Consider the following 22,888-nt stretch of genomic DNA (forward strand, 5'->3'; position numbering starts at 1 on the left):
TGCGTTCAGGTAGTCGTAGCTTATTTACCTGCTAGCAGCAGCTTCCTGAATAAGGAATAAGGGTCTTTTATACATGCACACATGCAATGGACTAGATACTCATTACAACGAGAAACTTACTCATTACAATGAGAAACCAGTTAGTATTTTTTTTTTTTTTTCAGTGTCCCTTTAGGGGCTCCGTACATTTTCAATTAAACGCTTGACGGGAAAAAAAAGAGAATTGTTCAGTGACCGGCGACGCAAGCACACAACAGGAAGTAGCGAAAACCCACCAGAGCAGACGGCAACAGCGGCGAGGGAAGCGTCCCCGTCGCTAAAGAGCGCGTGCTGCCCTTTATGTGGGGTTCAAAAGACAAGGAAGTGCTGACCACATTGACCAGAGGCCTTTTACTCACGACGCCAGCACTTTCCTTCACACCTGACCTTCAGATTAGGTCGGCTGTCAGCAGATGTCTGGAGCTCTTTTCGGTGGAATTTTTTTTTTTTTTAAAAGACACAAAAGATGAGATAAGATCGAGTTATAGTATCGCTCGCAGACCAAAAGCTTGAAGCGGGAAAAGAAAATCAATCGAGATGTTTTCCGTCATCGTATTATTTATATTGCTATATTGGCATAAACACTGAATCCCTCCCCTTCTCCAGAATGATAATTACCATAATACATCAAATGAAAATATGGATTTTCAAAGGTCCTTCAATAATACAATTATGCCAGTTTCACAGCATCCGCAGCCTTAACCGGTTCGGAGTGATTTTGTTTCTCCGTGACGGAAAAAAAATCGATCGCGATAAGCCCGCGTTTTGGTTGTTAATTTAACAATGTTTATTATTGCGCTTGGCGTTTGCAGTGGTCAGGAACTGCATCTGCGATCGCCGTTTCTAGTATCGGAGTGACCTCATTTGGCTGATACCGATAACTCTTCTCAGTACACGATACAGTGCGCGCTCTTCCCCCACGACTTGCACGTATGTAATGTATATTTTGTGATACTTTATTCAGCCCAGTTTCCTCGAAGTCGCAACGGATACGCCGCGTTCTCCCGCGACGAGCCAAACGCGCCAGCCAGCGCTCTCATTCTTCGGTCTCGGCGTGAAGTTTGGAGTGTGGGCAGAGGCCGATAAATACAACGGAGAGCGGCGAGGGGGAGTCGGGGGGATGGAGGAGCGAGCGCGTGGGTGAGCGCAGGACCGGAGATAAGGGGAGAGCGGAGGGTTAAGTTGGTGCCTACACAGGCCGCTATCCCACAGCACTCTCTCCCGTCTCCCACGCCGGGGCCCCCATCTAACCTGGCCTAGCTCCTGTTTAAAGTCCCTCTCCCTGAGCACGGGCAAGTCTGTGGAATGCGATTCTTTTCAAACCGGCTCATCGCGCAACCCTTCAGACAAGATGTTTGGGGCTCTTTCATCTCCCGTGCAGCTTCTGCTCGGCTCCGTTTGACTCTGTTCCGCTTCATTTTTTATTTACACCGCTGCCTCTCCTGTGCCTCCATAGTTAGCTCATATCTTTTTGGCCCACATGTTGGGAGGAGCGTTGCATTTGGTCAAAATACTACTCGCTGGATATTGCATGAACATTCCCAAATTGGGATGTTGAAATGTTTGGTGTAATTCGGACCAGGCAATCCCAAACTGTCAAAAATATTCGGTTTAATAATTACACTTTTGTGGTGTTTACATAATTCACCCGCGGGACCTCGAGTTGGGGTGCGGGGTTCCGCACGGACTGTTTTTGTTGTTGCGCTTCCGGAGGAAAGGTTAACAGAGTTCCCGCCGTTATGCGAGTAGTTTGGTGATGTCGAACAATAAAGCAAGTTCTGTTTCTGTGTCCGACACTCCGCCTCCGACTCCTTTTCTCCGGCGCTACACTGGTGACCCCGACGTCAGTCCCGGCGTTTTCGAGACTGAAACGAACATGGCAACCGCCATCCTCAAATTGCCGGAGTTTTGGGAGACGTCCGCGGCAGCGTGGTTCGCACAGACTGAGGCTCAGTTCGCCCTCCGCGGGATCTCAGATGATTCCACGCGTTACTACCACGTTGTCTCAGCACTCGGGAGCTCAACGGCGGCCAGAGCAGTGAACTTCATCACCTCTCCCCCGGCCCGAGATAAGTATGCTGGGATCAAGGTTCACCTTCTCAAGGTTTTTGAACTTTCACGGCCGGAACGTGCCCGACGTCTGTTGACTATTAATGGACTGGGGGACAGCAAACCTTCCGAACTCATGGAAATGATGCTAAACCTGCTGGGCACGGAAGAGCCCAATTTCATTTTCATGGAACTGTTTCTCAGGCATATGCCACCGCATGTTCAGACGGCGCTCGCGAACAGTACTATCACTGAGCCCCGGGCCCTGGCCGAGGAGGCCGACCGTTTCTTCCTGGCAACCCAGCGCTTCTCCCCTGAGACGCTGGCCGCGACGCGCAGTTACTCACCTTCGCGGGCGCGGGGGTGGCATCCAGCAGGGGCCCCTTCGGCACCGACGGCCGTGCTGGCACAGGCTTGTGCTACTTCCATGCCCGTTTCGGTGCGAAAGCGAAGAGGTGCGCGCCCCTTGCAACTACGACGCGTCGGGAAACGCCAAAGCCCACGCTTCGCAGCGGCCGTGAGCGTGGGCGCGAAGAGCCGGCTGCTGTTCGTCAAGGACAACCTTTCCGGGCGCAAATTCCTTTGTGACACCGGCGCCCAGAGGAGCGTCCTGACGGCCACTGCGGAGGACGCCGCTGGCGGGACTCATGGGCCACCCCTACTTTCCGCTAATGGCTCCCCTATCCGCTCTTATGGCATGAGGACTGTGGACTTGTGTTTCGGGAGTCAGCGCTTCACATGGGACTTTGTCACTGCGGATGTCTCATTCCCTCTCCTCGGCGCTGATTTTTTTTGTGCCCACGGGCTGCTGGTGGATGTTAAGAGGGGCCGTCTGGTGGATGCACTGACTTTTTCCACGGTCGCCTGCGTCCGCAATGAGGCGACTTATGGTGGTCTCTCCAGTTCGCTATCGGACGGCACCAAGTACCAACTCCTCCTTGGTGAGTTCCCTGCCTTGACACGGCCCACTTTCTCCTCTACCACGACTAAACATGGGGTCGAGCACCACATTGAGACCAAGGGCCCCCCGATCCACGCGAGGGCCCGACGGCTTGATCCCGAGAAGCTAGCAGTCGCTAAGTCCGAGTTTGCCAACATGGAGCGTCTGGGCATCGTCCGCCGCTCGGATAGCCCGTGGGCCTCGCCACTACACATCGTCCCTAAACGAGTGGTGGGGGTGGCGACCGTGTGGTGACTAACCGCCGCCTTAACGACGCCACTACGCCCGACCGCTACCCTGTTCCACACATTCAGGACTTCTCAGCCCACCTGGCAGGCAAAATCTTGTTCTCCAAGGTCGACCTGGTGCGCGGGTATCACCAGGTTCCCGTGCACCCCTCAGACGTTCCCAAGACAGCTGTAATCACTCCGTTTGGACTGTTCGAGTTTCTGAGGATGCCGTTTGGTCTTAAAAACGCGGCACAATCTTTCCAGCGTTTAATGGATTCTGTGCTCAGGGACTTGCCATTTGTGTTCGTCTATTTGGATGACATCCTCGTCGCCAGCTCCTCGGAGGATGAACATCTGATGCACCTCCGCGACCTCTTCGCAAGACTTGAGCAGCATGGCCTGATCATCAACCCGGCAAAGTGTGTTTTCGGGGTGCCCTCTATCCAGTTCCTCGGGCACCTCATCGACAAGAACGGCGCCGCCCCCCTTCCGGCAAAGGTGGAGGCCGTCTCCGCTTTTCCCCGACCTCGCTCGGCTCGGGGCCTCCGGGAGTTCCTGGGGATGGTGACTTTCTACCACCGGTTCATCCGCCGGGCGGCCCACATCATGCGCCCGCTCTATGAGGCTCTTAAAGACAAGGCCCCCAACCGGGACGTTGAATGGACGGCCGAGAGGATGGAAGCCTTCGAGGCTACGAAGGCCGCACTGAGTCGTGCCGCTATGCTGGCTCACCCGACCCACGGGGCCCCTGTCGCTCTCACTACCGATGCATCGGACTACGCTGTTGGAGCCGTATTCGAACAGTGGGTCGGCGGCGCCTGGCAACCGCTTGCCTTTTTCAGCCGTCAGCTGGTCCCCAGGGAGCGCAAATACAGCACGTTCGATAGAGAGCTCCTCGGCCTCTGGCTGGCGATCCGCCACTTCCGCTCCCTATTGGAAGGCCGTGAGTTCACGGCATATGTGGACCATAAACCCCTCACTTTCGCCATGTCCAAGGTGGCCGAGCCGTGGTCCGCCCGCCAGCAACGCCAACTGTCGTTCATCTCTGAGTACACTACGGACATCCAACACATCGCCGGCAAATCCAATGTGGTCGCGGACTGCCTCTCCAGGGCGATCGTCGGCACTGTGCATCTGGGTCTCGACTACTCCCGCATGAGCGCAGACCAGGCCTCGGACCACGGGGTGCAGGCCCTCAAGACTTCTGACACGGGTTTGCGCCTGGAGGAAGTCGCGGTTGGTGACTCGGGCGTCAGGTTGCTGTGCGACCTCTCGGCTGACCAGCCTCGGCCGCTGGTCCCTGCAAACTGGCGAAGAGCTGTTTTCGAGGCGGTCCACAACCTCTCCCACCCCGGAAGGAAACCGTCCGTGAGGCTGGTGGCCCAGAAGTTCATGTGGCGCGGTCTCAAGAAAGATGTGCAGGCCTGGGTCGACTCGTGCGTGGCCTGTCAGCGGGCTAAGGTGCATCGCCACACAAAAGCCCCCTTGGAGCCCTTTGCTGTCCCCGAGAGGAGGTTTGACCACGTCAACGTTGACTTGGTAGGTCCACTTCCTCCCTCGCACGGATTCACCTACTTGCTCACCATGGTGGACAGGACGACCCGCTGGCCCGAAGCCGTTCCCCTCTCCTCGACAACGTCGTCAGACGTGGCCCGGGCGTTCATCGGCACGTGGGTTGCACGCTTCGGGACACCGTGCGACCTTTCTTCAGATCGTGGCCCTCAGTTTACCTCTGAACTCTGGAACGCAGTCGCTGAGAGTTTGGGGGTCAAGCTGCACCGCACTACCGCCTATCACCCCCAGGCGAACGGTCTTTGCGAGCGGTTCCACCGCTCCATGAAAGCAGCCCTGCGTGCCGGCTTGACGGACGGCAACTGGTTGGATAAGCTCCCGTGGGTCATGCTCGGCCTCAGGTGCGCCCCCAAGGAGGACCTGTTGTCCTCATCCGCCGAACTCGTCTACGGCCAGCCACTGCGGGTCCCCGGCGAATTCATCCCGGACGCCACAGCGCCCTGGTCCGCAGCCAGGCAACAGTCCTCCCTGCTGGAGGCCGCAAAAGGGTTTGCGCCGGTTCCCACGTCGCAACATGGCACCCCAGCTGCCCGGCTGCCCCGTCACCTGCGCTCTGCGGATTTTGTGTTTGTTCGTCATGACGCCCACCGTGGACCTCTCCGCCCCCCATACGACGGGCCGTTCAGGGTCCTGGAGCACGGGGATAAGAGCCTGCTCGTGGACATTGGCGGCAGACCCGAGACTGTTTCCGTGGACAGGGTCAAACCCGCGCACCTGGACATTGCCCAGCCTTTGGGGTTGGCCCTCCCCCCGCGTCGGGGTCGTCCCCCTTTGCCCTGTGCCCCTGCGCCCGCCGGGGTACCCTTGACCCCGCCTGAGCCCTTGTCCCGTGACTCAATGGACAGTGCGGCCCCGCCCCCATCGGCCCCTACAGTGCACACTCGCCGGGGTCGGGTCATCATCCCTCCACGGCACAAGGATTTTGACTATGGGTGAATTCTGGGGGGGCTTGTGTGGTGTTTACATAATTCACCCGCGGGACCTCGAGTTGGGGTGCGGGGTTCCGCACGGACTGTTTTTGTTGTTGCGCTTCCGGAGGAAAGGTTAACAGAGTTCCCGCCGTTATGCGAGTAGTTTGGTGATGTCGAACAATAAAGCAAGTTCTGTTTCTGTGTCCGACACTCCGCCTCCGACTCCTTTTCTCCGGCGCTACACTTTTACAATATTTTTAGCTACCGTAATTTCCGGCCTACAATCCGCGACTTTTTTCCCCCACACGCATTCAACCCTGCGGTTTTTACGGTGATAGCGTTAGCACGGCGCTAGCGTTAGCGTTAGTGCACCTGGTTATAAGCCTCGGTACACAGAGTTTATATGTGCATTTTTTATATGAATTTAATTAAATTCTCGTCACACATAGCGTAATTTCCGGCCAACAAGCAGCAACGTTTTTCACACGCTTTGAACGCTGCAATTTATGCGGTGATGCAGCGCTTACACTAGCGCCACGCTATCGTTAAACTCTTTGGTAACTGGGTGCGCTCTGAAGGCCGGGAATTACGGTAATAGTTTATTTTCACGGGGTTAATTTGTAACATGACTTTTGAATAATAAAAGTGCTCGGGGACTGTAGTTTGTATAATATAATACACTTTGAGTGTTGATTCCACAAGGGTGTTTCAGTATCCTCTGAGAATTACAAGTGTTTAGTGTACATACTCACCATTACATTTGATGACGCACGGAGAGCGAAGAATTACTGCTTGACGCAGGTGAGTCACTTCACAAAAACACAAAAGCTTTTTTCGTTATGATTGCAGCCATAATGTACTGAGACAGCAGGATAGATGCGCGCCACTTCCTGGTCTAAATCATCACATGTAGTACATCGAAATAGTTGTCAGCACATCTGCCTCAGGGCTTTGAGATTTGGGTTTCCAAGTCTCAGTTTGCATGCACTCCCCGCAAGTATTCTCCAGGTACTTTGGCCTCCTCCCATATTCCCAAAACTAATTTTTTTCCCCGAGTACCATAATAAAAATACAACAACAACAAAAAACAACAAAGAGAACGCACACTTGTGTGGTTAATGCAGTCACATCAATTGTAATTTTCTCTTTCGGACCCAAGAGAGGTCCTACTATCTCGCCATTTCGGTTCTATCCATCCATCCATTTTGTTTGCCGCTTATCCTCACGAGGGTCGCGGGGAGTGCTGGAGCCTATCCCAGCTGTCAACGGGCAGGAGCCGGGGTACACCCTGAAATGGTTGCCGGCCAATTGCAGAGCACATAGAAACAGTTGCGCCAACAATCACACCTATGGGCAATTTTAGAGTGTCCAATTAATGTTGCATGTTTTTGGGATGTGGGAGGAAACCGGAGTGCCTGGAGGAAACCCACGCAGGCACGGGGAGAACATGCAAACTCCCCACAGGTGGGGCCGGGATTGAACCCAGGACCTCAGAATTGTGAGGCCAATGCTTTACCAGCTAACCCACCGTGCCACCCATTTCGGTTCCAGTTTACAGTTATTGCATTTGACGGGGTTGAGTTAAATTCTTCCACACCAAACTTATCTGAGTTACTTTTATGGAGCGTACTTTATGCACTACGACAAGAAGGAAGAATATATGAGGTAATAAGATTTGGGGGGGAAACTATATTTAATGTATTGCACATTTTTGATTCCTAATAAAATTAGCAGTTGTAAATTGTCGGTCCTGCTGGGCTTTTTTTTTTTGTGCACCAGCGATCAAGGTCGGGGTTAAATGATTCAGTTTTTTGTCCAGATTTGAAATGACTCACTGCAGACGCCTTTACATGGCGGAGATAACGTCACCGCTGCGTGCCGTTAGAAAAAAAAAAAAAAAAAAAGAACAAAAAAATTGCAAGATAATTCTAAGAGATGGGAGGAGACAGGAAAACATCAATAGGTGAATAAACACCTTCATGTAAATGAGTCGGATATTCTGATCCATGGGGCTGGAGGAGCAGATTAATGGTATTGATGGATCCTAATTAGTGTCACGCTTAATCAAACGATGAATGCGGTCCGCCGTTAAGGAGGCGACACGCGCCTAAATAGACCCCAAGGCTCTATAATACAGTAATAGCCGATGAGTCACCCTTGCAACGGGAAGGAAGGCCGAGCCAGTCGGAGTGCGACGGAGTGAAAATGACAAGAAGTGCGAGAAGAAAGCGAAATCGCTCTGCTGCGACTCGCCTGCACGCACGGAACCCCCCCCCCCCCCTATTTTGATGTTTTCACACCTCCAATTCGAAGCAGCGATAGGATTAGTTGGCGGGATTGTTGGTCTGCATTGTGCGCTGACAGGATAGGCAGTCAAATCCCTTTTTCAACCACCACTACTTATCCATGTCCCCGCGTTGTCTCTTGAAGGCACAGCCGCCTGGATCTACACGCATGTAATCTGGGAGACAAGGAAGAGTGAAAGGAGAATTCCGCGTGGATGAAGGCGGTGAGAAATGGGATGACGGGGAGAAGAATGGGCAGGGGTGAAAGGCAGGAGAGCGCGAGGAGAGGAAAAATAAAAATCAGGTGAACTCGGCTCCGTTGGCTCGCTAAAAGTGGGGTTTATGTTTGACATTGGTATATGAATTATACAGACAGAACTTCTAGTCTGAATTATTGATATCTTTAAAAAAAACGCTGCACAAAAGGCATGCAGGAGGCATGACGCAAGACGGAGAAAAGAAGAAGATTTCGTCATTATGTGCTGTTTTCTCGCCGAGCGAGATCATCAGCAAATGAAAATTGTGACATGTAATCAGATAAAAACCAGTTGGTGGGTACAGTGGAAGATAAGGTCGGGTTCGACGGCTTGCGACCTCAATGAACTCTTCGCTTACCTCACCAGCCACTTGAAAACTGTACTTGAGTCTCGAGATTGTTTTGACACGGTTTTCATTGCATTTCTTTTTAATTTACGGGAAGTAACAACCATTAGTATAATATAACGTGTCACCTAGCTGAATGTTGTGTAAGTAAACGCGCTGAGCTGTTCACCACAACGATTGACTAGCTACAGGCCGCTGTGAGTTTAGTATTGAATTTTAATACCGCGATTACTAGTGTAGTTGTTCACATACTTGATCTTAGTACAGCAAGTACTGGATCAATTCCCGCTAGCTGTAATTCATAATGAACCTGCGATTGAGTGATGATCATTGTAGGCTGTGGAGTCAGCATCTGAATTTCATTTGTGAAAGCGGCCATTGATGGTGTAGTGGTTCACATATTGTGGATGACTTGTGTGCAGCTGGTGAGGTTTCATCCATTTTTGGTTGTGGTTTGTAACGGTAAAACTACATTTGCGCAGCTCACATGGGATCATTTCCCTCTTAGTAGGAACCTTTTCACATTGCGAGTATCCTGCGCCAGTCCAAAAGTCTTGACTGAAAAAAAAGTGTAACGGTTCACATAGTTGAACACTGGGATAGAGCAGCTGTACGTAATGTTGCAACATTTCATACAGGCTATGGAGCTCGTGCACGCGGCGTCACTATTTTCACGGCGCCATATTGCCTGTCAAAAAGAGCTGCTCGACAGTATGGGTGGGACATTGAACCGGAGCAGAATATTCACAATGCCCGAGAATTGTTGTGCTGTTGGTTGTCACAACAGACGAGACCGATAATCAAAGAGGTCATTCTATAGAATAACATCTGAAAAGACCAGAAAAGATTGATTTAAGTGTGATAGATGGTGCCCAACTGTGTAGTGATCACTACATTTCGGGTAGGAATTATTCTACTCAATCTCAAATTCCCAAGAATTACTTATAATGCCAAGTTGGCTCATTCAAGAACAATGCAATGCAAAAACGAGACAGAGTCTACAACATACACGGAAGCGTGTCGCGGCCACACGTTAAACTTTGGTAAACCTCTCCCCGACAGACTTTTTTTCCTAATATGCATTGTTCTCAAATGAGTCCAATGTGTAGTTAAAAAAAAAAAAGAAAAAAAACTGTTGGTCACACAGAGGTTTACGCAGGTTAGCGTGTGGCTGCAACACGCTTTCGTGTACGGGGGCTGAAGCCTATCCCAGCGGTTTATTTTCTTTTTTTTAAAATATGCATTGTTCTCAAATGTGTCCAATGCGTCTGTCACAGAGAAGTTTACCTTAGTTTAATGTGTGGCCGCAACACGCTTCAGTGTACGAGTTAATGAATGCAAGTTTGTTTAAAACCAAGGGTCATTTATTTAAATATTGGTATTTTTATTGAAAAAAATCCAAGTGGCTCCAGTGCTATGTGGGGTTTATTCTTGAATGAGAACAGATGCGGCAATGAAGTATTTTTATGCATCCAGACTTTTCTATGCTTTCAAACTCTTCCGTGTAAATCTCGACGACTTACTCACCAGATCCATGTGTAGATCCAGTTGTCCAAGACAAGCGGAAGCGGGTTAACAGTCCAATTTCTGATCGGCGAAAACATCGACTTCGGCATTAAATATGGTGTCCCTCATTTTCCCACGTACCTTCGTTTATTACCGCCTTCTAAATGTTTAACGTCATCGGACAAAACTCGTCGTGGCGTCGTGCTATAAGATGTACTTACGCGTCGTCTCCAAACCGACTTAGCATTGAAGAACGGTTTGTTTGACCGGCACTTCCGGCCAGTGACGTGATTTGATGACATATGTGCACGAGCTCTATATTTAGCACGCTAAAGTGCTACATCAGCAATTTTATTCTACCTAAAACCCCACAGCGATGTACAGTACCATAATATGAATGCTACTGCTCCGATGAAGTAACATAACAAAAGATGCATTTGTGTGTGTTTTTATTTTAGCTGGAGTTGTCCGGCTGCCGTCCATATGTTCTCTTTATATACTTTAGCAGCTCCTCTCTGTGGATTGCAGCGTATGTCCACAGCACCCCTCCGGAACACACACAGACACGCAAACAAACAAGTACGTTTATATTCTCTCATTTTTGGCTACGCGGTTTAATTGCATCCCGTCTTCGGCGTGAACGCGCTGCACTCCGGCTTGGAGAGATTCCGCGGTATATGGCATTGAGACCTAGCAACGGAGCATAAAAGGGTATTTTTGTTGGCTGAATAGACGACTTGATAGAAGGATGGATGATGTTTAGCCTGTGATTCTTTTTTGCAGAATGGAATAAAGAGACCTCCAGTCCCGCTCTCTGTCTGTCTCTCTCTCTGTCTCTCTCTCTCTCTCTCTCCTCATCTCCTCTCTCTTTTGTTTACTTTGTTATCCCCTCGCTCCAGCAGCCAGTGTGACGCTTACGTACAGCTTTCTGTGGGTGTAACTGTGTTTCCGCGCGTGTGTTTTTAGGTGTGCGTGTCTGCGTGCGTGTGCATGGCTCGCGGAGGCACAGGGCCCAGACACTTGGAATCATTTAGTGAGAATCTCGAGTGTGGGAGGAGAGGAATGCGTGCCCAGATAAAAGAAAAGAAGAAGTGGAAGAAAAGCAGAGCAAAGAGAGAGGGGGACGGTGAGTGCGAGAGATGGACAGAGAGCGAGAGAGAGAGAGATAAAGAGCAAAAGAGAGAAAGACAGGTAAACTAGATGGCTGGAGAAAGAAGTTGAAGATGAACTGAATAGGATATAAAGTACACAAATGCGCACCGGTACCCGCTGTTCCCCATTAAACTGATTTTCTTTGCTCTTTAAATGGCTCCCGTAGTTCTTGCTGAGCAGGGGGGGGGGGGGGGGGGGCATCTATTCCTATCACAATGCTGCCTACACACACCTCACAGTGACGAGTAGCACGGAAGACGGCGAACAGACGATTTCAGGAGGAAAGATGGGGGTTGCTTTTATTGTGGCCTCACTTCAATTACTAACCGCACTTCCCTCAGAAACATTAAAACCAAAACGCGCCATTTATTTACAGTTTCGGGTGACTCTGCAGTGAATTGACGAGGGGGGGGGGAACATCGTGAACGCACGTCGTCAGGAAATTGACTCTAAATGTTTAAATGTTTGTAATGTCTAATTTCAAAAGCAAACGATCTTATCTCGAAGAAGAATGTTCAACTGTACCATAAAATGCATAACCTTTTCAATATTTTTACCCCCCCCCCCCGAAAAAAAGAGTTGATGAATTAAAGTCTGTGAACTTTGACCTAGTTTCCCATGTCTGGAAAAACGACTCATTTCAGGGGCGGAGCCTCATACGTCGCTACAGGTGGACCTGGTACTGTCTGGCTATGGCATCAGTTTACCACGTGAAATTATATTCACAGCGAATCAGCTATTCCTCTCAAATTGACGTGGCAGCATTTCGTTCGTCGAAACCCTTATTTGTGACAATATACCAACTACGTTACCCTCTTCAGCTTGTTTCGGTGCGGTAATAAACGGGCCTCGTACTGCAGATAGTTTCTCATACAAGCACGGGCGGATCCATCGCGCCGTACAATGAACGGCCGAGCGTGTCGCATACCTGTTTGCTAAATACACAGCATTTGCATAGTTCTAAAACAAGACCGAAAATTTCGGATATACAACCGGGATATCAAAGCCGATTTGTCATTTTATGACTAACTAAACCAAACGAGAACTTACAAAATGCTTGCCGGTCTTTGTTTCCAACACGAGGCATATCTTGCTCCATGCTTGGCACTTTCTTTGTAGGCAGCCATTTCATCTGCATTTGAACCTGTGTGCTGTCTAACTGGCTCAAATTGATAACCTTAATAACGCCTTTATAAAGCCCGCATTCTTAACCGCCTTCGTGGGACCCTTCAGATTAGTCTTCGTTGCTCCAAATATCGGAAAATTCATCGTCATTCTTACAACGTATTCCAATAGCGTGCCGTTGCTGACACCAGCTATGAAACTCGGCTGTTTCCGCTTTGTTTTTGTCTTTTTTTGAGCGAATCCAGCAACGTGCGATAATTTTTTGCCAATAATCGGAAATTAAAAATACTTCCATCATAACGGAATTCAGATTTGAATTCTACATTGAAAAAACTGTATAATATCCATAATATTATTATTATTAGGGAAATAACTCCGTGCTAACTTTGACCGATGAGTTATCCTCTCCTGATACCAAATTATGGCTTCCGATTAAAACACTTCAATATTCTGATATACTGAAGGATATAATGCGTGAAAACCATGATGTCCCAAAAATGGGACGCTGCCCACGAATGGGTTTTAATTAGACAACAATCCTTGCTTACACATGATTGAAACAAGACGCAAAAACTAGGATATGCTAAGAAATGACACTTGAATACTGAGAGGAGCAGTCCCGGTGCAGAAATCTGACTCCCCTGAGAGCATTCAAGCATATTTCTCCCAACAATAACTGTGTTCAGAAAAGTAATAGTTCACTTTGTCTTTTATTCAAGACAATTTTTTGCTGTGAGAATTAACGATCACATAAACTAGAGAATGAACTTCTCTCAGGAATCTTCGACGCTAGTAATGAATTTCAGTTGTTAATATTGTAAATGCATGTGAACAAAAAAAAAAAAAAAAAAAGAAAAAAAAGATGGCTGCCTGATATAGCAGTTGTTAACATCTGCCGCACAGTTGAGAGGATTTGGGTTGAAATGATGGATCGGGCCCACATGAGAGGCGTTTTTGCTTCAACTGAACTGTACTGAAACGATCAGTCGCAAACGAATTCCCCGACTCGTTTTAATGAGTGGCCGACGGTCTGCAATTCAAAATCTGAATCCCGCGTTGACGGCATCACAAAATAATCGCAAAGAAGCTAGAATATCCAGAGGAACCCAAGGTTGCAAGGATGGGCAAAACATGAAAACTAACCGACGGGCCGGAGCCGAAATGCAGACCAGCGCGCTGAGCCATTTGATTCCATTCTATTCATTTTTTGTTGTTGTTGATGAACAGTAGCAGTAACACTCGCCTAATAATACTCACACAGAAGCCTCTTCTGTGTGCAAATTTCACCTCCCACATTCCCTCCTCTCGCTTCCGGTCTCGCTTCCCAGTCCTGTGCCAAGGCCAGCAACCTTGCATGTAGTGAACGAGCATCCCTCACTGCTGTGTGTGTGTGGGTTCCTGAATGTGAATCTGTGGGTGTGTGTTTGGGTGGATGCGCAGCACAGTCGGAGACTTTCCGTTGATGACTGGCTTCCTCCCGGGGAGCGCCAGGTCCTGCAGAAACGATGCCAAAATGCACCTCTGACGGGAAACAGGAGTACAGTAAAAACCTCCGTTTATCGCGGGGAATACATTCCAGACCCTGCCACAGACGGCAAAAATCTGTGCTATAAAGAGGCCATAAAAAAAAATCTAAATAGTTTTACCACACCCACATGCTCTAAGCACATGCAAAAAAAAAAAAAAAAAAAAAAAAAGGGAAAAATGCATTTGGCGACTGTGGCTCATTTTCTCATTTGGGCATCACAGTAAATAGTATAACACATAAAAAAGGCAATACACCAAATATTGCCACTATTTACTGTACAGTACTTAAAGGGGAAATCAACTGTTTTTCATTAACAATATATCCAATAGGTCAGGTAATATGTCTATTTTACTATATCTATTTTGACAATGTGATGTTAAATCCTCTCTCATTTAATAGCATTTTGAGAAGATTTTTAATCAACAATTACAAATTTTCAGGGGCGCTGCCATTTTCGCGAGTCACATGACCGACGTGGGCGTATGTGACGTGCTACGTGCCGTTCCAAACGCTCGATTACATGGAACACTGTTATGCCCAGCGCTGATTTCTTGGATTTATCCTCATCCGATGAAGAAATAGCAGCATAAGTTGATCGGGAAGACGGAGAAATACTTCCATACAGAAAGGCGGAGCTTGGCCGGGGCGCGAGCTCACGGCTCTGCTGCTCGGCGGAGAGAGCTCGTCAGACTCCGGGTCATTCCACCCGAAGAACCATCTGAATATTCAACATTATTTACAGCCGAGCAGCGGAGCTTGCTCGCGGGGGGGAGAGCTCACGGCTCCGGCGCTCGGCAGAGCTCAGCTCACGGCTCCACCGCTCGGTGGCATTATTTACAGCCAGAGGTTCAAATCTGTATGGAAGTATTCCTCTTCCCGATCAACCGATACCGCTATTTCTTCATCAGATGAGGATAAATCCGTCCGAAGAACCATCCGAGGCTGGCGGCCTGGAGCTCCGGGGGCCTTTGTTTACGCACTTATGTGCCGCGCGTAGGCTTCCGAGTAGTCAGACTCCGCGTCAAGAACCATCCGAATATTCAACATTTACAGCCACAGGTTCAAATCTGTATGGAAGTATTCCTCTGTCTTCCCGACACTGCTATTTCTTCATCAGATGAGGATAAATCCGAGAAATCAGCGCTGGGCATAACGGTGTACCATGTAATCGAACGTTTGGAACGGCATGTACCACATCACATACGCCCACGTACTTCATGTGACTGGAAAAAATGGCAGCGCCCCTGGAAATTCTCAATTGTCAATAAAGATCTTCTCAAAACACTATTAAATGAGAGAGGATTTAACATCACATTGTCAAAATAGAGTACATATTACATGACCTATTGGATACATTGTTAATGCAAACCACTGGAATTCCCCTTTAATTCTCCTTACACGTAATTTTTCAGTAAACTTCAACTGGGCGTAACAAAATAACAGCTTGAAGCAACTTGCTTTGCTTTTCGGATTCGGACAATTGTGCATGTGAGAAAATGAGGACAGAAACTCAGGAATAGTTTACATTTAAAAAGCATACGGGAGGGCTAAACATTAATGTACAGATTTTTACATATTGCAGGTCGGTAAACAAGCCCAGTTGTAGAGTTTCATTCACATGCGATCATCACGTTGCTAAAAGATGTGACGAGAAAAATGTCTACCCATGCAAACCGCCAATCGGCCTCCTGACCCGGCTGATGAGCTCCGCATTACACGCCCGGGAGCAGCGGCAAATTAGCCGGCATTGTCCGCCATCGACAAGAAACCATCCCAGGCGAGGCCCCTTTTCGCCCGCGGGTCAAAATGATCGCCGATCGATTGGAGGTATGCAAGCGTTCTCCTTTCTTCAAGGGAATTATGCACGCCGGCGACAAATTAAAAAAAAAAAAAAGAAAAAAATCTAATTCCGAATTCCAGTTCAATGATGGACAGGGGCGGGGGCGCGGCGATATTGACCAGGAGGGGGTCACGGAATGAACTGGCTCCAGCTGACCCGCGTGGCTCCTGGCAACGAGGCCGGCACATTCAATCTCTCTTGACCCGCTCCGCTTTGACCCTTCACCCGTGGCGAAGCTGGCCCCACGTGATCTCTCACCTCCGGGGATCCATAACTCTTGACTGTGGCCTCGGGGGGCCCTCAATGAGGGTGAGGTCGGAATATCGAAGGGGGACTAGAAGTGGGCTATGGGCTGGCACCGGGATCTGATGCTGCAGATCAGGTCCAGATCTGCCTGATAAGGACGATCAGGATTTGTTTTTAAATGGATGTGATCTGGGGCAACAGGTTGAAACAATGTCTGGGTGTACAGTACATATCCATGTACTGAATTCTCCTTGCTACCACAACCTTTGTTGTTCTAATGCAGTAAATGATAGGACAGACACAAGTATAGGAGATATACAAAACAAAATTGGATACATTTGAAATTAGTATTTTCCATAAAATGAGTGTGTTAGAAATATTTGAAACTTGCATGAGTTTGAATTCCGAAGATATAATGGGAGTGTTATCTCTTTTGGCTATTTTGGCTATTTAGACCTCCATAGAGTGACTTTCCAACATAGATTTAGCATAAAAATGTAAATTCCATTTCAACAAACACATTGGTTACATCATACAAGTGTCCAAAAAATGCCCCGCTGACAGCTACTTATGTTTGACCCAGTTTCGTATCCACCAATATTACATGACGAGAAAAAAAAATCGTTTGGCAAAATATGGGTTAGGGACCTTTTATTAAATTAGGCCACACAATGGTGCAGTGCTTAACCCAGTGCTTCTCAAATAGTGGAGCTCAACCCCCGAGGGTGTTGTGTTGGGATTCGTTTTGGGGGGGGTCAGACCATGAAGAACAGGATTTGCATCAAGTTTCAGATAAATTGATGCCAATTATTTTCCGTTACAGACTGAAAGAAACTTAAATGGATGTATTCTTTTTTTCTTATTTTAAATTAATCTGTTCCTCTTTCTTTTGTAATTCCTTCAATTACCCTTCATATTCAATTTGATACAGAGGTGGACTCGCAAGGGTCTGCAGGTGGGGTGGGGTGGTTTGTCCCATATTTTTTTTCATTCTTCCTGGGGCATGGGGTTGTAACAGAAAACAATTGAGAAGCACTGGTTTAACCTATGTAATCTTGCCTCCAGCCTCCTGTGCGGGATTTGTTTTCGTTTTCACTTCACCGGATTCATCGGCTTTCTCTTGGATTCCATAAATCTGGTCCAGAAACTTTGTTCCAAAGATAGTTAAGATGCAGGAACTCCGCTCTTATTTAAATGTTTTTTGCTGTGAACTGCCATGATAAGAAACGCTCCGGGAAGAACTTCCTCCAGAAATTGGATTGGTAGGCGAGAGATACTTGGAAGCTAAATACCCATCAAAAATAAATGGCTTCCACCATTATTCCAAAAACACGGAAGAATAAACATGTTTCAAAGGTGTTTGGCGTCCACATTTTTTTCTGTAGAAAGCTTTAACTGAAGATGCAAAATGTGTCCGACCTTGATCAGAACGTGACAAATATTGACCCCATCAGAACATGATGGGTCAAAAGGCAACAAAATGGCATCCAAACCGCAGTACGACTTTCAACCTACTGGACTCCTCAGTCTTCTTCCCCTCAGAGCCCATGGTGGAAACCATGATAGAGTTTGAGAAAACCGAGCAAAACTTGAAGACAGAGGAAAAAATGGTCAGTCCCATGAAATATTGTAAGGATATCATTCGTCCATTATGTGATATTACTTGAACAGGGAAACAAGCTACCTTTTGTGCTAACATCGTACACCAACGCGTTATCATGTTTGGGTTTCACACTTTGTAGCATAAGAAGTTGAAGTTGTCTTTCGCTCGTGTTCACACGAGGACAGTCTTGTACATTACAATGAGGAAAAACGCACGATTACACAAGTTCGTTGTCTGGATTGTTCACCTCTGAATGTTCCTTGTCTAGTCCAAGAACGCAACCTCATATAACGCTTGTTCTCGTTTTCCATTCTTTTGATATGTCACTGCATCCGAGGACATCTCACAAGAGTTGCGGCGTGACTCAGACTCGTGGCAAGAGGCTGTGACTCAGAGAGAAAGGAAGGGAGGGAGGGAAGGAAGGAGTAAAGAGAGGGTGCTGAGGCTAGTAAAAGATGCCCGAGAAGAGACGTTGTCCCACCTCTAGCCCCCACCTTGCCCCACTCTCAGCCTGGCCAGGAGAGATGAGCAGCTGGCCATGAATACACGAGTGGCAGTGCACCTCGACACTGCTGCCGCCACTCCTAAAAATAGCCGAAGAGAAAGCCGTCCGTCGCATCTGATCGCTGTCTTGGAAGTAAAACTGCAGCTGGATCATGGGTGGAAGTAGTCCCGGCTGTGGGTCTCGTGTGCACGGGCGTCGTGGGGCACTGACGCCGGGACAAAGCGCGAGCAAGAAAGAGGCGAGCGCAAGTTTCAATAACAGACGGGGGGGGGGGGGGGGGCTTCACTCCCTGGGCAACAGCCGCATTGATCGCTGTCATTGTAGCATGGATTTATTTTATCCATATGTACAGCCCAGAAAAAAAAACGGAGGTGCCCTGAGTTGCAAAAGCATTGGCAGGAATCACAATATCGTTGACAGCTTGCGCACCTTCCCTCCGTTTCCTACTCCTGCTTCGACGGCCTCCTCAGTGTGGAAGCAAAGAAAGACAAACTCATTTCCATACAAATGGGGTGAGAGTCTGCAGCCCAGAGACCCAACGGAATTGCAAATATTTCATCTCTGCCTCGTGCTATTACTCCGTGGCTATTATCCCTTTCTTGTTCATTCTTTCTCCTCTCCGTTTTTTCCCCCTCTCCCCACCACACCTGCACCGTGCCTCCGTGCTTGCGTTGAGCCCATCCATCAGTCGGTCTTCAAAATTCCCCCCCACTCACTGTTTTTGGAGGATAACGTTCCCCATCCCCTTTCTCCCTCCATCTGCTCGTTTTATCTGTACATACAAAAATAACCCCCACTAGAAAACCAGACCCGCTCTAAGCTTCTAATCCGGTAGCCGTGCATGATGAACTTGGCTTCAAAGCACCTCTGGAGAGCCACTGACGTCCGCCTGTGTCGACGGACGCCTGCGTGGCATCCTTCCCAGCATCTGCCCGTGCGGGCGCCTATACGGTTTTTTACGGGGCAGAACAGCTTGCCTGGCCTCAAACCCGGGCTCGCGGCCAGCTCTCGACGCAGTCAGGGACCGGCGAGGATCTAACACACTTTTCCATCGCACCTTTGCAGAACTTAGAACATGTCAAGAAAGAACACAAAGAACAAGGATAGCTATTTGACTACACATTTACTTGAGCAAATATGGGGATATTTGAAAATCCAACTAATTTTTTTTCTACTGTATTTCTCATTCGGGTCATTGGTGAGCTGGAGGCTATCCGAGTTGTCTTTGGGCAAATGGTGGTGAACACCCTTGCCTGGTATTCAGTCAGTGGAAGGACAAATACTGTAAACAGCAGATCAGTGATTCTCAGCTGGTGGGTCGGATCTAAAAGTAGATCACGGACCCATTTTGGGTGGCTCGGGGACAACTAAGAAAAAATTAAATGTCACTCTGTTCATATTCTGATTTTTTCCAATACAGTACTGAGGCATACCAAGTTCCAACATGGGAAATAGTCGGAAACTGACCAGAAATGTGGCTTCCGTGCACTCGAGCCGCTAGTTTACTCTACAAACAAATGCACTGCAGCTCAGCCTCTGGCTGGAGGATGTCACGGCGAGCAATATAGTTTTGTGAACTAAGTTAAAAGAGTATACAAAAACATAAACTGTCATGAAATAGGATTTTTAAAAATGATTTTTAGTATGTTATTAATGTAAAAATGGCAGCCGACAAGGACCCCTGCGTTTTTGTTTTTTTTTTTTTCCCCACCACAAAACATGATTTTGACATATACAGCTTTTTGTAACTCCCGCCATTAAAATCCTCTCGAGGGATTTGTTTTCGACAAGAAGCAGGAAGTGACGTACGTGGCAGGACCGCCCTCAAGTGGACTCGTTTGTTTCTATTAGTTTTACCTCTGGGAAGGTAGCTTGTTGTTCCTTCGTGTTAGCCAAAATGCCGGCTCGTTGCATTGCTGGATATTGCTCCAACACTCGGGAGGATGGATTTACCCTTTATAAGTTTACAAGAGACCCGGTTTGTCGTGAAAAATGGATTGCACAGGTGCAAAGGACGAGAGCTTTGTGGGTTCCAAATGACAGGTCGGTTTGTATACAGCTACTAAAAAAAAAAAATAGTTTGGGGCGGACCACGTAATCGGTCTCTCTCATAACGTAGCAAAAGATCCGCGTATGTATGACGGGGTGCTAAATGTGTTGATGTGCACGTTGGGAACTCGCCCGCGAAGTCTGCCATGACAAATTGCCAGCGAAGGCTGCTGTATCGTGCCTCGCGGACGAGCACGGCTTCAGCCTCGCTGGCTCATATATATTCTCTGGGAGTCTGTCGCCGCCGTGGCAGTATGTATGAGCCAGGCCTGGTTGTGCTGGCTGGATGAAAGACAACCATGACTTCCACACTTAGAGTACACTGACCAGCACGGCTTCGGCTGGGGTGGCTCATCCTCGGCGCCGAGCCGGGCCGCTTTACGGTTTTGTCATCCCACGCGGCTGAGTGCGCCATTGCCGACAGGGTTGTTCATAGCCGCCGCTGTCGTCTGCGATGTACAATACTGCCGATGGCGGCAGCAATAAAAAATTGTTTGTGGCCCACTCAGCCGCAAGCAATGACAATTGCCTTCCCGACAAGGCTGAGGGCGAGCCGGCCGCCGGCCTCGTCGGCTGGGGTGGCTCGTCGCGGCGTCAGGCCGCGATGGCTCATCTCCGCCGCGGAAGTGGATCGGCATGGAGGTGGTTTGGCCGTGACCGCATATTATCTGAATATGGCTCGAAACAAGAGGGTAATATTGCCCCGGTAACTTCACTTGGTTGTGTGATGTTCTCTTCTTCGAAAAGAGCTTCCGTGTCAGAAGGGGCGTGTTCGTCTCCTACAGTAGGGTCCACAGCGTGTTTTCAACGGCGAATGTCCGGGGTGACGTCACGGACAGGAGATGCAGCCAATATGGCGACCACTTGGATGTCGTCAAATCACACTTCCACAACTTTGCCCACGGATGACGCGCTCTCCGCTCATATTTATTTTTTCGTATAGACATTGAAGTGAATAATGTTCTATGTATTTGTCATTACAATATCTATTTTAGAATGTTTATAGGGATGACATTTGACCTTTAAAGGAAAAAAACTGCCCTGTTCCTAATTTCCGTAAAAGTGGCTCACGAACTTGCAACAGTGGGAAAATGCAGGTCTCCACGCTGAAAGGTTGACCAAACTTTTACGCTCACATTTACACCTATGGACAGTTTAAAGCTTTAAAATCCATTCAAGCATGTGGAGATCCTACAAACGCCACACTGGAAGGTGAGAGGTCACAAGAGCACAGCAAATGATTGATACATTGTAAGTATTACTCTCAGGTCACGACGGCAGGCCTAACAATCGTGTTTCCGGGGAGAAATTGCAAACGTTCAAGATCATTTCGTGCACTCCGTTGTTTTACAATGACTTGGAAGCCAACCATGGAATCGCACCGCATCGTTCCTGCATCACCGAACGTAATCCTTCCATTTGCGGAAATAATCCCGTGAAAAGGCATGTAATATCGATCTTTATTTCTCATCTGATTTCTAATGAAATTTTTGAGATCACATTCCCAGATTTCATTGGATTCACAGCTGGCTCTACGTTACTCTCAAGAAGAATCTCTCTCTTCCCCCCCCCCCATTTGGTAGATAAGGGAGTCCTTCACATAGATGATTGTACAAAGGGGAGCAGAGGGAGTACAAGCCAGGCCCCAGATGGACAGTGTGTAATGTTGTTAGCTATAGTTAGCCAATTTAGTCACACTGCCAGCAGCTCCCATTACATGATCTAATTCTCTCCTCTCTTAGCGCTCTTCCCATCCAATTTGCCAGGGGTCCTACGCAGGCCAGAAGATGGGCTGATGGAGGTGGGAGACAGATGGACAGATGTGTGGATGTGGCACAGGAGATCTGACACGCAGGCCACCGCTCAGGAACCTCTCCAACAAAAGAAGAGGCATCAAACTTGAATAAAGGCATCAATAATTCAGATTTCTTCTGGAATGCATTTTTTCTCTTAGTAGATCTCACACAGACACACACAAATCAATGCACTCACGCTTCTACTTCATCTACCACCCAAAACTGCCTTTTCGAAGACAATATGACTGACATTGCTATTCAAGTGGCTGCAAGTCCGCCACATTATGCCGTTTCTAATCATTTGGTTTACCAGAAGTAGTAATGTTTGTTAAAACGGCTCATTATGATGATGCGGTGCACTACGAACTACAGTGAAAAATGGATTCCCAGAAGGAATGTAAATGGCACATTGCAGGGTCACGCTGTGCCCATTATAAAACCTTTATCAACTGTATGGGCTTTTTTTAACGCGACATTTTAACTTACTTTCACTTCCTGCACATACGACGAGGAGTACTGTAAAAAAAATAAAACTACTCACGTTAAATGGCTGATTGACATGCAAAGGAAAAGGGGACAGGAAAGTGCTTGCAAATGGTCTGCAAATGGCATTTTATGAGTATTGATGAAACCAACGTCCTGCTGTGTTGTGTATGTTGGCATCTGCTTGATGAAATGAATTTATGAATGGAATATGTAGGCAGGACGGTGGCATAATTGTTGGAAGATCTGTGCTTACATCTTACATCATTTTTTTTTTCCAGCTTCCTCTTATATTCCCAAAAATATGTTTGGGTCAATGAAGACGATGTATACTAGGCACGTATACTGTATTACTTTACAGAAAAAGCTCACGACACAAAACCAAATAAAAACAATACAATACAGTAAATAATAATTATGTGCCCT

The 22,888-nt window shown here is 48.0% G+C and overlaps 1 long non-coding RNA gene across 1 annotated transcript in view; it reads right to left on the reverse strand.

The window, feature by feature from the left end:
• Positions 1-21,725: 21,725 nt before the first annotated feature.
• LOC133503508 (uncharacterized) overlaps positions 21,726-22,888 on the reverse strand; it is a 46,366-nt gene continuing 45,203 nt past the window's right edge. Inside the window, exon 3 of the long non-coding RNA XR_009795751.1 lies at positions 21,726-22,054. This is a non-coding gene — a long non-coding RNA (uncharacterized LOC133503508). The remainder of the gene's footprint in view (positions 22,055-22,888) is intronic.

The sequence above is a fragment of the Syngnathoides biaculeatus genome, chromosome 7, assembly GCF_019802595.1.
Source record: "Syngnathoides biaculeatus isolate LvHL_M chromosome 7, ASM1980259v1, whole genome shotgun sequence".
Lineage (NCBI taxonomy): Eukaryota > Metazoa > Chordata > Actinopteri > Syngnathiformes > Syngnathidae > Syngnathoides > Syngnathoides biaculeatus.